The sequence below is a fragment of the Zootoca vivipara genome, chromosome 7 (assembly GCF_965207765.1).
Source record: "Zootoca vivipara chromosome 7, rZooViv2.hap1.1, whole genome shotgun sequence".
Classification (NCBI taxonomy): Eukaryota; Metazoa; Chordata; class Lepidosauria; order Squamata; family Lacertidae; genus Zootoca; species Zootoca vivipara.
In genome coordinates, this window is record NC_142590.1 from 32,904,031 (window position 1) to 32,918,140 (window position 14,110).

The 14,110-nt window shown below is 41.5% G+C and overlaps 1 protein-coding gene across 5 annotated transcripts in view; it reads right to left on the reverse strand.

The window, feature by feature from the left end:
* Window positions 1–14,110, reverse strand: part of LRRC7 (leucine rich repeat containing 7) — a 172,202-nt gene that overhangs the window by 109,915 nt on the left and 48,177 nt on the right. The gene's annotated exons all lie outside the window — the stretch shown is intronic.

The window sequence follows — 14,110 nt, forward strand, 5'->3', positions numbered from 1 at the left end:
ATGAATAAAATAATAATAAACAAAGAAAGCCCGCTAAGGCAATGGGGCTTTCCCCCATCTCCCCCCCCCCCGCCATGCAGCCCACACCTTCCCCCCCCTGTGGAGGAGAGTCCAAAATAGCATGGGGGGGGAGAGAGAAAGCAGAAGTGAGATTGTTCAATCCAGCCTTAGTGCAACACTGAATTACATCCACTGTGTGCCCTGAACTAAACCCAAAATATGCACTGCACAATTATAATATATTTGGAGTTTTTTTGGTTGTTACCTACTTTTAGTCTAAAAACGGCCGAAACGGCGTCAGTCCAGTTTACCTGAAGGAGCGTCTCCACCCCCATTGTTCTACCCGGACACTGAGGTCCAGTGCCCGAGGGCCTTCTGGAGGTTCCCTCACTGCAAGATGCCAAGTTACAAGGAACCAGGCAGAGGGCCTTCTCGGTAGTGGAACACCCTCCCACCAGATGTCAAAGAGAACAACAACTACCAGACTTTTAGAATACATCTGAAGGCAGCCCTGTTTAGGGAAGCTTTTAATGTCTGATGGATTACTCTATTTTAATATTTTGTTGGAAGCTGCCCAGAGTGGCTGGGGAAGCCCAGCCGGATGGGCGGGGTAGAAATAATAAATTAATAATAATAATAATCAGGATAAACAAGCAAACACACAAACTCTATTCATTATATCAAGCTCATTCAACAATTATTTGTTAAACCACAGAGCCTAGGGCTTGCCGATCAGAAGGTCAGCGGTTTGAATCCCCGCAACGGGGTGAGCTCCCGTTGTTTGGTCCCTGCTCCTGCCAACCTACCGTAGCAGTTCGAAAGCATGTCAAAGTGTAAGTAGATAAATAGGGCAGCCAGCACGGGAAATCGCTTCTGCGCAGCCACGGACATGCGCAGAAGCAATTTCCGGTGCTGGCTGCCCATTTCCAAAATGTCCACAGCGCCACCGGAAATCGCTTCTGCGCCTGTGTGGCCCATGTCCGACCCACGGACTAAAGTCCATGGGAATCCTCTGGCCCACGGGCAGAAAAGGTTGCCAACGCCTGTTCTAAGAGAATGAGAAAATCACCAAAGCTGGAACCTTTGTATCTGACCTTTGCAGGTGATGTGGACAGGAACAATAAGAGCCAGAGTAGGGTAGTGGTTAGAGCATAAATTGCTAATCTGTAGACTTCCAGACATTGTTGGGACTCTAACTCCCATCAGCCACATGGCCAAATCAGGGATGATGGGAGTTGAAGACAAGGAACATATGGAGGGCCATAGGTTAGCCACTCTCAGCTATAATATCAAATCAGGACTTGGGCAACCTAGGCTGAAATCTGCACTATGAAGCTTATTGGGTAATGTTGGGGCGGATACTATTTTTCAGACAAGCTTATTGCACAGGATTATTGTCAGGCAGCGAGAGGGGGCATGTATGCTACCTTTTGCTCTTTAAAAGTTGTGTAAAGGTAAAGGTAAAGGACCCCCGACAGTCCAGTTGCGAATGATTCTGGGGTTGCGGCGCTCATCTCACTTTACTGGCCGAGGGAGCCGGCGTTTGTCCACAGACAGTTTTTTCGGGTCAAAGTTGTGTAAAAAATGCAATAAATAAATATAGGATTGCATTCCCTTTGAAATAAAGCTGAAAGAAAATAAAAATTCATGGTATGTTTCTAATTTTATTTCCCTCTTATTTTCTTTTGGATGAGAGGAATTGTGGCTGGAAGAGTGTGGCTGAGTTTGACACTCCTGCTTTGATATGAGTTGTATATGAGTCCTAATTGTTTTTAAGTTCCTGTGTTTTATTATGCTACTTATAAATAATACTGCCCTGTGGCCTCTTGGTGATGGGTAATATCTAAATGATAGATAGATAGATAGATAGATAGATACTGTACCAAGTTTCCTCAAAGCACAAAAATACTCAAATAGCTGTAAGTAGTTTATTAAACTCATGATATCCTGTGCTAAAGGAACCTTTCTCTGCTCCAAGAATCACTCTCAGATGTTTCATTGTCTCAATCAAGTGAGAGTTCTGTCAGCCCCTAGCAATTACAAGGAGATTAACATATGAATGCTGTCAGGACAAATCCCCTTTTCTCCATCACATTTTCTCAAAATATGAAGAACAAGTGAAAGAGGCAGAAATGAGGATCAGTGAGGCCGAAGTGCACCTGGTTTCATGTTTATCAGTGCCAATAACAATCTTTCTGTCTGACTGACTTTGGCCCACGGGTATAAGTTAAAACAGAGTTCACAGAATAAAGCAATTTTATAATTTAGCTTGGCCATATGCTGACTTTTGATCTAGCATACAGTAATTACATTTTAATTAGGAAAAGCTATCAAAGTTTAAGCATGTTTACAGTGCATGTAACTCAGTCTGAACCTTCTGAATCATTCAGTTCCCTCAAAATTGGGTGAGAAAAGGAGAGGAATTAGATATTTACAAATCAGTTTAGGTTCTCTCCACAGAACACCAAACCATATGTGGAGGAGGGAGCCATAACCCAACCAAAAATAAAAACATTCAATTGATTTTACTAACACGGGATGGAGCAATTGGTCATAGGCTTAAGGCCGATATCTAACTGGCCATGTATTTTATTAGAGGGAGCTGAAAAGGAATACATTGCAAGACTATAGCACACATGCCTTACTCTTAATAGTGGCATCTTTTCAAAAGCAAGATTAACTCTGAGATTTATGATTTCCAGAAATGAGTATTATTCTGTTCTTATGTAGAAAAATATATTTGTCCATTACAACTGTGTTTTCTCATGGAGTAGGAGCTATATTGTGGAGAAGTGCATTATCTCTAAATGAAAGTTACAGGAATGTTTACTTTGCTTACTTATCACTAAGTCTCCATCGAAAAAAGATGTTGTACACACTGCTATCCAGAAGACTTCTGTGTTCCTTTTTATATATTTTTAGAGAGTTTCTGACCTTATGTCCTGAACTTTCTGGCCCCTTGCATGCAAAGCAGCCCCATCTTAGTGTTTTTCTGAGCTTGGTATTGTACAAATAAATGCCCTTAGGATATCACATCTTTTGTAGCTTTTCACATCATCTAAGGTTAACAAATAATTGAACAATGACATGTATTTGGAGATGTCTTCAGAAAACATACTTTCCCACAGGCATTCCAAAAGCCGCATTAACATTGCATATATTTATTCAGCAGTAAATTTAGTGCTTAAGATAAATCTCAAATGCCATTTTGATGGAAACCAGGAGCACACAGCAGAAGAAATAGAAAATGAGGTTACTTTTAATGCTGTGTAATATAGAGAAACAACATTATAGTTTTAAAATGTCAAACACGCAAATACAATGCATTTCTAATGCTATTCCCAAATATCATTTCCAAAGATAATTCACTTTTTTTTTTACTGAAAAGCATCTTATTGAAACATGTTTCTGAAAAATGTAGCTAAACAAAGAAACAGAAGACTTTATTTATTAGTTAAAAGTCAAGGAAGCTGCTCAGTGTAGAAGTCTGGCTTTCATGATAAATAGAATTAATTTGGTGGTCTATAGTGCTTGCCCATGTACTTGGGAGTGGGATGGGGAACCCACCATGATAATCTGCCCACATTCAGAATGGAAAATGAAAGTAGTTTCTGAATGTGATAGTAGCATGCCTGGTACCATTCTTTGGCCATACAATACCATGTGAATCTCCACATTTAATGCATTAATTTTTATTGGTTCTTGGCATCCATGGAGTGCACCTTTGGGGGTGAAGTCAAACGGCTGCATCAGCAGCACCAAAGTGACCTTTCCGAGCGCAAGCCTTTGCAGGAGGTTCCATAAATATATTTACAGTCCACAAGACACTTTAATTCAGTGCTAAGCATATACACATTGCCTGTCAGGGATGAGCCAGTGGCTCCCAGTTCCCCGGAGGGGAATGGGCGGGGAGAGAAGAGGACGTTGGGTCCGAGGAGGAGGGAGATAATGAGGGGAGAGCTGTTGGAGTAAGTCTAGAGGCTAGAGAGCCAGGAAGTTCACAGGAGCAGCGAGGGTTAAGCTCCAGCTCAGAATGGTGGGGGGGGGGGAGGTTTACCCCAGCTCTACTGAGACTCAGTCATTTTCATTTTACAAAAGACTCAGTCATTTTCATTTTACAAGCTGCTGGAGGAGCAGGCCTCAGCAGAGATCTGAACTGAGTGACTCTCATGGGTGATTATTACGTGCTAATGACCTGTTGTAAATACTGCAAATAAAGTCCATAAAAACCTTCGGAGGCTTGTGGTGATTGTTGTGAATAGGGAAAGCCCCATCAGCCCTGACATTGCCCTTTTTAATAAAGCCTAGAAAGCTGAGATACAAATGATATTATGAACTCCTTTCTTTTTCTTCTGAATTATATCTGTGTGTATCTGAAGAAGTGTGCATGCACACGAAAGCTCATACCAATGACAAACTTAGTTGGTCTCTAAGGTGCTACTGGAAGGATTTTTTAAAATTTTGTTCTGAATTATAGATTGGGATAAAGGGAAAAAAGAATCTACAGTAGAAAAGCAAACATAAACAATGCCATGGTGTCTGCACTGCCTTTATAATTATCTGTAAGGCTTATCCTCTTAGAAGGACCACGTTTAATCTAGCATAAAACCATTGGTTGTAAAGAAATTAATTAAAATAAAATCTAATCTCTCTTCAATTAGAGGATCTTTTGTGAAGCAGAATTACTAATCCTTATTTCTCACTAATCAGGAGATGTGGAAGCTTTCTCTCCTATTCAAAACCAAGTAAAAACAACAAGAAAATAATAAAAGGTTTTACTAGATCTTATTAGCATTTTATTGTCAATACAGGTTTGATAAATGACATGTACTAGTAAAGGTTGAGTGAAGAAATTGTAAGAATGTAGCAAAGCTGAAATTTGGCTTTTACTAATCCTATAGATATCTCTGCATTTGCAAAATTATTTAAAGCTATGTATGCATTTGAAAAAGTAATGTATTGGTTGGTGGTAAGGCTTTCATCAGCAGAATGGAAAGGGAGGCACTTTTCACTGATTCCCCCCCCCCCCCACAATTCCTCCTAAATTTGCTCTGGAGGGTCCTCCTCCCAATCCTCTGGAGCAGATTGAGGAGTGGGGAGGAGGAACTCACTGAAAATGGCTTCCTTCATTGTTCCACTGACAGAAGTCTTACCATCAGCTGCATAAAACCATTGGCTATAACCCAAGGTTCTTTTACGCCTGATAATAGTGTGTCACAGATGGTTTCAGGTATAATACATTCTTGCTATACTGAGTTTGACCAAACTGCGGGAGGCAGTGGAAGACAGGAGTGCCTGGCGTGCTATGGTCCATGGGGTCACGAAGAGTCGGACACGACTAAACGACTAAACAACAACAAAATACTTATTGTGAGTCCTTTCCCCTACTATACATAAATGATGTTCAAAGAGCTGTAATCCTGAACACAATTAGGTGGCTTAAACATAAACAAAATGGATGTAAACTAAAATAATCCAGGAAAATAACAAGAACAACTATGTAGAAACATTTCCTTTGTTCTTGCTGCTTTTCAAAATTCTCTCTACTTTTCATTCAAAGTAGTCATGGGGCTCCAGGCCCTAGAAAAACAATGGAACAAAGGGCCTTCAAAAGGAATTTGAGCCTGCCATCAAGAAACTGTTTTTGAATGTGTACCTGTAGACAGGGGCGTAGGAAGAGGGGGGTCGAGGGGGCAAGCCGCCCCAGGTGCCACTCTGGCCGGCAGCCTGTACGGTCGCTGTGCAAGCAGCAGCCCATACGAACTGCGCATGTGCAGCATTCTGTACGGACTGCGCACGTGTGGGATGCCACACATGCACAGTCCGTAAGGGCGGCTGTGCTGCCTCAGGTGCCAAAGAGGGTTCTGCAGCCACTGCCTGTAGAATTAATAAATGAGATGATCACCAGACATCCATATAACATTATTCTGCCCAGCAGTTACCTGGTACATTGTGAGCTATTGTCATCTACAGTATTTACATTGTTTTTAAGTGCATTTTCAGTAGATATTTCCCTTTATAATTGCTGGCAGCCATCAGCTATATATTATATTGGTATCACATCATCTAACAGCATATTCTACCCCAACTTACTTTTTTGACCCTTTTCAAGAGCAAACACACTTCTTGAACTCTATTGTAAGGGAAAGTGGTGGGTAGTTACAGTGGTTGGTAGAGAAAAGGTTAAGCCTGCACACTTGCACCTTTTCTGGTGAAAATGACAAGGAAAAGTTTTATTAACAGAAAAGCAAGTTTTGTAACATGAAAAGCTCCTGAAAAATAACAGGATAACATTTCATTGAAACAAATCTTATTGCAGTAATTTGTAAGCCATTACCTGCATGGCTTGTTTTCTTCCTCTTTTTGCAAATTGAGAAGTGCAGTTCCAGAGTTTAGTGGAGGCTGTTAGAAAAGTGACCTCTTATCTGCCTTGTTAACTGACACAGACCAATAAAAAGCAAAGTTCTGTGTCATTCTGAGCGTGTACAATTGCCCACCACCAGCACCAACAAGCAGTTAACAAAGGCTCAAGCCCTAAACTTTGGAGTGTTGGGTACTTGCATTCTTTTAAGTCCATCCTGTAATGTTTTGAGTAAAAGTATAACTGAGGTTTAGAGAAACTTGATAATGACTGAAGATAAGTAAGTAAAAACTAAGGACATATTCACACTTAGCTTTTGCCCTGCTCTCTCCAGGCACAGGTTCACGCTTACGGTAAAAGCTCCGCATGCAAGCCTTCCATGCGAAAACCTGCTCTTCATTGCTCAACTGGAGCAAACGCCAATTGGGTTTTAAGCGGACTGACGTTTGCTCCAACTGGGCTTTTAAAAGCGGGTTTTTGTAGGGAAAGCTCTGGAGCAGAAAAAAAGTGTGCTTGGATACAGAGCCTTAACGTGTGGACTGTGCCTGGAAAGTGCAGAGGAAAAGAAAGTGTCCGTAAGCCCTAGGAGTAGGATACCACCGAGGAATGCTTTTAAGGAGGTGAAACATAAAAACGTTTCAGAAGCTTCCATGAGATTAATGGCTGCAAAAATATCCACCTCAAGTTGCTCTTCAAACATTCATGGCCACATGGATACAATCTTACAGGATTTATGGTGATACATGCTTTTGAAAAATGGAACAGTAGCCAATTACATGGTTGATTACATGTCTGCCAAAGCATATGGACTACCATTAGGAACCACAGAGCAGTAGAGATTTTGAAATATACCACCCACCCAAAATGTTAGAGAGTTTTTTAAAAGTTGTAGAGAATAGAAATTGTGTTGAAATGTATTTTCAGTGCCTATTGAATAGCTAATTTTGAAGTAGAGAATGAAAAGAGTATAAAAGCAAATATTACTAATATTACTATTATTATTTATTAAGTTTAAGTACTGTACAGCCCTTAAGTACAGAAGACCACAGGGTAGTTTACAACATAAAAATACAAAATGAACACACAAAATACATAGCATAGCATAACAACACCAGTAACCCCCTCCCACAAAAACATTTACAAGGCCATAGATTGTTTAATCAGCCAATGGCCTGGCTGAACATTTTCACCTGGTGCCTAAAGATATGTAATGAAGAGCATTCCAATAATAGGGAGCCACCGCAGAGACCCCATTCTTGTGTTGCTACCCTCAGGATCCTAGTAGCAGAGGTCACTACTATGGTGTCTACAAAGGATTTTTTTTGTGGGGAAGGTCATTATATTTTTCCTCCTTGTTCCCATATTGGGGGGAGGAACTGCAAAGACCAGATGATAATGGCATGGCTTTAAGCTATATTGTAATTGGAAAGTCACATTCTTGATTTTTTGTTCGTATCAGATTGTCAACATTTATATGCACTACTGTCCTAAATGTTGTTGTGAAAAGATGTCATTAGTTTCCAAATGGAGTATCATTATAGCAGAATAATTACAATGTACTCAGCAGAACAGAATGCCCTGATATTGAAAATAATCTAAACAAAACAATGGAATATTACTCAACTGGGTTTTCAGTACATAGGGGCACTTTGATTAGCCTCATACACCAAGAAATTAGACAGATAAATGAAAATTTCATTCAACAATTATATTTTCATTAAGACATCACTGTATGATATTTCTTAATATACTACTAAATTGATCCTGCCATAAAACCACAGAAGCTCAGAGTGACTTATCATGCTGAAATTTCATAATATAATTTTCACAAATTTTATAAAGTAATGGCTGTCCCTTTTCAACCTGATGCACATGTATAGAAACAAATATTTACTTCCTCTTCTAGAGTGTACTGGATTGAGGGGGAAATCATTATCACGAGTAAAATAAGAATATCCTCACAAATGTAAGTACAGTGGTACCTCGTGTTACATAGTTAATCGTTCCAGAGGTCCGTTCGTTACAGGAAACTGCTCGTAACATGAGGCGCGCTTTCTCTAATGGCGCCTCCTGATGCTGCCGTGCCACCAGAGCACGACTTCCACTCGCATCCCAGGGCAAAGGTTGCAACAAGGGGCATCTACTTCCGGGTTAGCGGAGAGTGTAACCCACAGCATTTGTAAGGGGGGGCGGTACGTAACACGAGATACCACTGTAGGTATATTTTATTATTTAATGTTTGCTAAATGAGGGTCATCTGAGGCAAACGCATGAAGCTGGTGTTAACCATACTCCCCTCCCCAATGCAGCTAACCCCAGTTTCATGTTGGCTAAAAATAGTGTGGCAGCAGTCCTTCAGATCAAAATTAGCAATGGACAGGGGGCCCTCTGAACCTTAATACCTAAGTTGGGACCTTCAAAACTTGGCATTAATTCCTGGGCATACTGATGGTGAACATACAGACCTTTGTGATCTGGATTATTATGTGATGCCACACAGTATTTTTCAGATTTTCTGCTTTCAAGAAAGCCTTCCACGTTAGCCTGCTTCTTGTGAAACCCACATATTTCTTTCTAGAGCTCCACCAAAGTATTGCAGAACACCCTGTGCTGTCTTCTAAGATAGAGATAATGTGCACACGGAGTGCCTCTCAGGTCGGTAAGGACTCACTGTTGCTCTACACAAGCTGTCATGGATATAAGATTATAGAGTAGAAACTTTGGTTCATGTATCATGAGGCATTGTGGGAGAAGGGTAAACTCCATATTTTAGGAATGCAAATTGGTTTCTTTAAAATGGCATCTCCTCTCTCCCCCCCCCCCTATCCTGCCTGAAGAAGGTGATTTAACTTGTTAAAGAAATGTGCACTGTTTTTAAGCTGTCTTGTTTTTATTCTTAAATAAATCCTGGAAAAGGAATATTGCCTTTCTGTTTTGGGGGGGCTTTGCTTAGGGGGGACAAATAAACCCAGTTCCTAAAGCCACTTAGTCACCTACCTCTTTGATTGATCTTCTGTCGGCGTCACGGTAAAGTGAGCCAGAGTTTTGCAACTAAAAAACCTTACCTGTTGAATTTCTGTCTGCGTCTCCAGAGAGAGACTAAGAGCCTTGCAACCTGATAAAAGGCGGGGGATTTCTTCCTTGGTCCCTCCTCCTTGGGTGCTTGGTGGGAACGGGGAAGTGGTGGCAGTTCTACCAATTTGTTTTGTCTAGTTTTGCTGAAACGTTCACCGCTCTTGCCATTCTCAACCTGGCCAGTGTCAGGAGGGCTGGCAGGGAGGGACGAGAGTCGGTGAAACGTGACACAAGCACATAACAAATTCCCAGGAGGGAATAAAAAATTATGGAAAATCTGTATTTTAGAGATGTGTTGTGCCATTAATCATACTCTCACTATGGGGATCCTACTCCTTCCATATAGGTCCCAATGAACCTAGTGCACAGTTTGAAAAGCACTATAATAATGTATACATTAACTGAGCAAAAAACAAATCTACAACTACTATATAGTTTTAAACAAATGCAGATTCATACTACTGCACTAACGGGGTTTTATTAACCATCCAATTTTTTTTTACAGTGGTTTTGGCCACAATTTCCACTGTATAATTTCTGACATGTTGATCAGCTCAGCAAGAGCTTAATAAAAGAAAACTGTGTTCATGTTGCTGAGGTCAGCAATATGAAAGTTCCATTGATAATAGGAAGCACTTTTAGATTGGAAAAGACATTTTTAATTACACAGACAACTATGAATTATTATTATTATTATTATTAGAATCAGATATCCAGCAAAAGAAAACTGTACTTCATTATTTGTAGCACACTCAGATTGCTATTCTAATGCAAGATAATTTAAACTCTTCCAGATCTGAACATTCATTTTTTTAAAACAAATACAAATACAATTACTATTAAACACTTATCCAGCATTCAACATTCAAACATATAACTTTATGTATCCTTTCCACTAAGACTATGGAGCAGTTGGTACAAGATCTTGATTTTAGTCATTAACATCTGCATCAAGGGTTCTCACATTTTCTACCCTTAGGGCCTACCTGAAAATTATTAAGACCCAGCAGACATAAACTTGTTGTACAGGGGCAGAAAATGGTGGCAGATGGAGGTGGAGTCTAGCACAATCAGCTTCAAGTTACTGACAGAATTTTCTACTGGTCTCCAAGATCCATCTTTGGAAATAGCTAAATTCATTGCCACAGCATTTTCCTCGCAGCACATTGTTCCAAAGCTCAGCTTTCCTGAAGATAAGCACAGACATTTGTTCTGGAGATATTTCCACATTTCATGCAGAATTTTCTGATCCAGAGGCACTAACTAGAAAAGGCCTTTTCTTTTATAATTTCTCTTCCCACCCACACATGCCTTTCAAAGCACTTTTTACTCATCTCCTATAATTTCTTCTCTCACTTCCCCTTACACATTCAACTTGTACCTTAGCCCATCTACCCCCCCCCCCCCGACTAATTTTTTATTTCATATTTTCTCACTGGTTCTCTTACATTCTCTACTTCATCTTATCACATCTTTCCTCTCCCCTTCCTTTCTATTGGAGTTTGTGTACTTTGATAATGAATACCGTATTGACTTTTAAATAGCATTTTCTGTTCTCCCACGCCCAACACATCCTATGTCACTTGCCCAGCTGAGCAGAGGAACCTTCCTCTGTCCCTCCCTCCCTCCCTGCTCCCCTCTGTCTAGTCATCTTTACTCAGCAGGCAAGGAGTTACAGGTGCAGCTAGCTGTGGCATGGGTAGCGGGTGGAGCAGGCAAGTCATGAGTCACTGTGGCACTGAGGCACATTTGAAAGTAGCCCAAGCCCCACTGGTGGGTCTCGGGCCCACTGTTTGAGAAACCCAGATCCAGACAAAGGGCAATAATAGAAAAACACAGAAAAGCATATAAAAGTGAATAAAGATTGTAACAGGGTTTGATTTTATGGGTCAGGGAAATTCTGGCCCTCTCTTCTACAACTGTGCCTGGATGATTTCCACTACTCCAACCTAAAGGCAGATTCTTGATTTTGCATGTAAAACACAGTTCTTGAAAGAAATGATTTGACATACAGTCAAAATACAAACTTTCATGAAAGCAATTACAAATTATGCCATTATCTGCCTGATTATTACTAATAATAATAATAACAATAATTTTCCACCCCCACCATTCAGCCCGGACACTGAGATCCAGCACCGAGGGCCTTCGGGCGGTTCCCTCATTGCGAGAAGTGAGGTTATAGGGAACCAGAGGGCCTTCTCGGTAGTGGCACCCGCCCTGTGGAATGCCCTCCCAGCAGAAGTCAAGGCAATAAGTAAATATTCTACTTTCAGAAGACAACTGAAGGCGGCCCTGTTTAGGGAAGTTTTTAATGTTTGATGCTGTACTGTTTTTAATATTCAGTTGGAAGCCGCCCAGAGTGGCTGGGGAAACCCAGTCAGATGGGCGGAGTATAAATAATAAATAATAAATTGTTGTTGTTGTTGTTGTTGTTGTTGTTGTTGTTATTACTATAGTACAGTTTTGGTATCCTGATTTGAATCTCTGTAAAAGGTAAAGGTAAAGGGACTCCTGACCATTAGGTCGTCGCGGACGACTCTGGGATTGTGGTGCTCATCTCGCTTTATTGGCCGACGGAGCCAGCATACAGCTTCTGGGTCATGTGGCCAGCATGACTAAGCCACTTCTGGTGAACCAGCTCAGCACACGGAAACGCCATTTACATTCCTGCCAGTGCGGTACCTATTTATCTACTTGCACTTTGACATGCTTTTGAACTGCTAGGTGGGCAGGAGCAGAGACCGAACAACGGGAGCTCACCCCGTCACTGGGATTCAAACCGCCGACCTTCTGATCGGCAAGCCCTTGAATCTCTGTAGTCCTGTGCAATCTGGTCTGAAGAATATACATTCTAATCTCCCTACATTCCTTGTACTAACATTCTACTACTTTTTCTTAGGCACACTTAATCTTTGCAGCAATCTTGGAATAAATTGAAAAAGTGATTTCTGGCCACTATAGCATCATCTCATTCTTTTATGGAAATTGCAAAGTCCCTTATTTGCATGCAACCCCAATCATCAACCTGCTGTGGAGGCTGATTGGGGCTGGCCTCTCCTATTATACCAGTCAGTTTGACTTTAGCATGAGGACTGCAGAATTTCCCAGAAATATTAACTGCATTTCAATGGCAGTAAAATGCCTGGAGGGTCTTAAAGTACTATTATCTATTGCAGGGGATCAAGTACACAACAAATGTGTTTAGTCATCCTGTGCTTTTTTCCTTTCTATACCTATTTTCCTTCCAAAGTTTTAGTACAACTTTTTCTATTTTTGTTCTATATCAGCTCTTCTTCCCTTTCTGAAGCTCTGCATTAGAAAATATATTATCTATACTGATAAAAGGGGGGGGGGGTGCCCTGACCATCAGGTGCAGTCGTGTCAGACTCTGGGGTTGCGGCGCTCATCTCACTCTATAGGCCGAGGGAGCCGGCGTTTGTCCGCAGACAGCTTCCGGGTCATGTGGCCAGCATGACAAAGCTGCTTCTGGCGAACCAGAGCAGCACACAGAAACGCCGTTTACCTTCCCACCAGAGCGGTACCTATTTATCTACTTGCACTTTGATGTGCTTTCGAACTGCTAGATGGGCAGGAGCTGGGACCGAGCAACGGGAGCTCACCCCGTTGCAGGGATTCAAACCGCCGACCTCCTGATCAGCAAGCCCTAGGCTCTGTGGTTTAACCCACAGCTCCATCTGGGTCCCATCATACTGATAAAAACAGACGTGCAATTCCAGAAATCATCATTATTATTATTATAGGAGCTTCCCTTTAGGCAGCTCTCCCACAGGGAATCTTAGAAGTGTATTTAAATTCCCCAAATACAGTCATAACTGGGTTTGCGACCGCAATCCGTTCCGCGGAGCCGGTCACTCCCTGAATCAGTCGCTCCCCGATGCACGCTTCTGTGCACGCACACGCTGCGCAGATCGCTTCTGCGCATCAGAGCGCCGCGGAACCCGGATGTAAACACTTCTGGGTCCGCGGTGGTCAGAAACTGAAGCGGTCGCAAACAGAGGCAGTCACAAACCGAGGTGTGACTGTATAAAAAGTTGATTAACATGCAAAGTTCATTTCTGTATCCACTCAATTTTCTATATTAATAATTGGAAAATGGTGCAATTAGGTAAAATGCAATAATGCTAATTGATGTAAACTAGTTTGCATGGTGTGCTCTTTTCGAAAAGGCCAATTCTCAGAGATGATCACAACTGATGTGGCAATGACAAAGGGAAAACACGTGTGGTATATGACTGGAGGCAAGACCTCAGTCAATCACTTCTCCCTAGCATGGGACTAACTTAGTACTTGGACAAGCAACTTCGCCCTTCACACAGGCAGCAAACACTACAGATTCATAAACTCTGGATTAGTTCACACACATGGCATTTTAGATTGTATCCAGCATTAGCCATACTCACAGTAGATGCAATCAAGTTAATGGACATGACCAATGTAAGGCCATGCATTTCAGTGGGTCTAGTCTGAGTAGAACTTTGTCGGCTACAACTCTTTATATTTGGGTACAGCTACATAAGCATAAAATGCATGTATCCCTCACCAAGTCAGGAGTGCATTCATAAATTTTAAGGGACCCAGGTGGCGCTGTGGTTAAACCACTGAGCCTAGGGCTTGCTGATCAGAAGGTCAGCGGTTTGAATCCCTGTGACG